Genomic DNA, 3,872 nt, shown 5'->3' with positions numbered 1-3,872 from the left:
GCCTGGAGAATTCCATGGGCTGTATAGTCCATGGGGTGGCAAAGAGTGGGACACAACTGAGTGACTTTCACTCTCAGTTTTCACTTTTCCAGAGGAATCAGGAGCATTCAGAGTTTGAAATTGGTGTTGCGGGGACGGGGTGGCACTAAACAGGAGCCTCCAGTCAGAAAAAAAGTGTGCAAAGGCACAGAGATGAAAAGGTATGTCCTGTGACCAAGGATGGCAAGAGTCATGGGTGTACAGGGGGGAGGGTGTGTGAGGCGGAGAGGAGGAAGAGCGGACTGCAAAGGTGAGCCAAGCCCTGCATGCCCTTGCAGGGAGCCAGTTGGAGGAAGCTGTTTTTTGACCGCTGATTGTATACAGTATTATCCTTTAAAAAGTCCTGTAGGAGTTTCACCAACTAAAACAACTGGTGAATTTACCTTTCTGTGGCCACGGGTTTATCCTCAAATTTCAAAAATCCTCCTTTTTGCATTTAGCTAAAGTTTCCCCAGATTTAATATCAAGAGCAGAGGAACAGCAGCTCCAGCCTGTTGATCATGTGGAGCATCTTCTGTGCAACACACAGCCTGGCTTCACTGTCATCCCTTATATTCCAGGTCAGCTCCAGTTACTCCTGTTAAAATTGCAACGTTTTTCTCAAATAAGGATCCTGGGGCAGGGGAAAGGCGGGGAGAAAAGAAAAAATTCCTGAACTAACCCCTGTGGAATATTTTATTTACACAGAGAATTTGGTTATAATGCACTGTGTCATAACAAATTTTTACCTGGAACATGTTGACATGGTTTTATTTTTATGTTTTTTTTTTTTTAATTTTAAAAAGTAAATCCTGGGAATTTTGAGACTTTTATAACTGTCTTACTAAGGCACTGGGCTTTTTTTTTTTTTTCCTCCTGCCTTCTTTCTGACCTGTGAAGCTTTATTGTCCTTCATTTATTAATTCCTTCCATTGTTTATTCATTTTTTTTCATTCACTCTGTGCTAGGTACCATGTTTGGTGCTGGGAATTCAGTATAGAAATGATATAGTCAGTTCTGACTTGGAGTTGACAGTCTTGGGGAAGAAAGACAGGGATCGAATATTCAGATAACTGATTGCAGCGGTGGGGAATACTGCAAAAGAGAGGTCATCTGGTTCCAGCATGGCTCAAGTGGTTGTTGGCAGGACTGAGTTCCTGGCATGCTGTTGGCCCGAGGCCTTCCTTGGTCCTTTTCCATGAAAGTCCCTCCAAAAGAAGCTTACAACATGCCAGCTGACTTTATCATCGTGAACAAGTGAGAGAGTATGTGCAAGCAAAAGAGTGAAGTTGGGTCCCTACTTTACACTGTATGTAAAATTTAACTCAAGTAAACCATAAGCCTAAATATAAGGGCTAAAATTTTAGAGAACTCTTAAAAGGTAGGAGTAATTTTCCTGATCTTGGGCTAGGTAATGGCTTCTTAAATATGAATAATATCAAAAGCATAAGCAGCCAGAGGAAAATTGATCAATTGGACTTCATCAAAATTAATAACTTTTGTGCTTCAAAGAACATTAAGAAAATTACGGGGATTTCCCTGTTAGGCTGGTGGCTAAGACTCAGCACTCTCAGTGCAAAGGACCTGGGTTCAATCCCTGGTTGGGAAACTAGATCCCACACACTCCTACTAAGACCCAGTGAAGCCAAATAAAAATAATAAAATAGAAAATTAGGGTAATGATTGTACCACAATTTCTGAATATACTAAGAAAATGGAATTATACATTTTAATGATGAATTCATGGCATGTGAACTATATTTTTAAAAAGCTGTTAGTAATTAATTCAATATACACATTGTTTGTTTTATCAATAAAGCTGTTATAGAGAAAAATGTGAAAACACAATCCACAGAATGGGAGGAGATATTTGCAACTCCTATATATGATAAGGGTCTAGTATTAAGAATACATAATAAACTCTTATAATTTGACAATAAAAAGTAATTCAATTTAAAAATTGGCAAAAAGTTTGAATAGCGATTACTCCAGAGAAGATGTACAAGTGGCTAGCTACTAAGCACATGAGAAAGCACTCAACATTTTTAGTTGTTAAACTGACAGTGAAATCTTACTTGACACCCACTAGGATAGCTATGAGCAAAAAGCTAGAGAAGAACAAGTGTTGATAAGGATGTGGAGAAATCAGAATCTTCACAACATTCCTGATGGGAATGTAAAGTGTTGCAACCACTTAAAACTGTCAGTTCGTCAAAAAGTTAAGCATATACCACGTGACCTAGCATTCCACTCCTAGGTATATACTCAAGAGAATTGAAAACATATGTTTACATCAAAACTGCCCCACAGATATTCAAAGAAGCATCATTCACAATGGACAATGAAGTGGAACAAACCAAATAATCAACAACTGATGAATGAATAAACAAAATATGTATATCCATGCAATGAAATATATGGTCATAAAAAGGAATGCTACAAGGTGAATAAAGCTTGAAAACATCACACCAAGTGAAAGAAGCCAGACAGAAAAGGCAACATATTCTGTGATTATAAAGGTATGAAATGTCCAGAATAGGGAAATCCATAAAGACAAGGTAGATTAGTGGTTGCCAGACACTTAAGGAGAGGAGGGAATGGGGAGTGACTGCTAGCAGGGTTTCTTTTTGGGTGATTGTAAATGTCTTGGAATTAGATAATGCTAATTTTACACAACTTTGTCAATAGACCATCCCTGATAAAAGAGTGAATTTTATGGTATGCGAATTATATCCTAATTAAAAACAAAACAAGGAAAGTCTGAGAAATTGCCATGTGATGACTAAATCTAATCTAGTATCCTGGATAGGATCCTGAAACAAACATCAAAAAAGGATATTATGTAGAAACTAAGGAAATCCTAATGAAATATGGAGTATAGTTCATTATAATGTAGCAGTATTGGTTCCTTAATGTACCATGGACTTTCCTGGTGGCTTAGTGGTAAAGAATCTGCCTGCCAATGCAGGAGACGTGGGTTCCATCCCTGGGTCAGGAAGATCGCCTGGAGAAGGAAATGGCAAATCCAACCCAGTATTCTTGCCTGGGAAATCCCATGGACGGAGGAGTCTGGTGCTCTACAGTCCATGGGGTTGCAAAATAGTTGGACACAACTTAGCGACCAAGCAACAGTAATAACGAATGTACCATACTAATATAAGATGTTAATAATCAGAAACTGGATGTAGGGATACAGGAATTCTCTATATATCTTTGCTACTTTCCTTTAAAACTCTTCTAAAATTTAAAAACAAACCAAAAAAAAACATTCAGCAGATACTTATGTCAAACCTGACATGGGCATAGAGCTGGACCACATATGGTGTTTATTCAGGTTGCTTTCTGGACAAAAGTGGAAGGATAAGATAAGCACATGTACAGAATAGAGTCTAGAAGTCAGATATCAAGAAACACAATGCAATAGGTCTTAAAGGAGAGAGCCTTTCAGGTCAGGAGATTGGGAGATGAGCATAGAGCGTTGGTCTTGGAGCACATCTTCCAAGACCCCTGGAAGATGAGAGGGGTCTGGATAGGCAGAGATGGGTGGGAGTATCAGGGGGTATTTCCTGGAATTCTAACAGGGTTCAGACCCAAAAACCAGGTGACAATGGGGCCTTGTGCAGTTAAGCTGGGCTGTGGGCTTGGTTAGGGAAGCAGTGAAGACTTCTTCATGTAGGAAAGATCATGTTATTTCTTAACCTTTTCCAAGGGCTCCGAAACGTTTTCTATTCAGTCTTTGTTCTCAGACTGACCCCTGCAGGCTCCTGTAACATTTAAACCGTCACCCTCTTCTAGGATTCAGCCTGGCCAACCATGTCAGCATTTCCATCCTTACCTCTGTTTTGAGCTTCAGT

This window comes from Oryx dammah, unplaced genomic scaffold, assembly GCF_014754425.2.
Source record: "Oryx dammah isolate SB20612 unplaced genomic scaffold, SCBI_Odam_1.1 HiC_scaffold_26, whole genome shotgun sequence".
Lineage (NCBI taxonomy): Eukaryota > Metazoa > Chordata > Mammalia > Artiodactyla > Bovidae > Oryx > Oryx dammah.
This window is presented reverse-complemented; position numbering follows the sequence as displayed.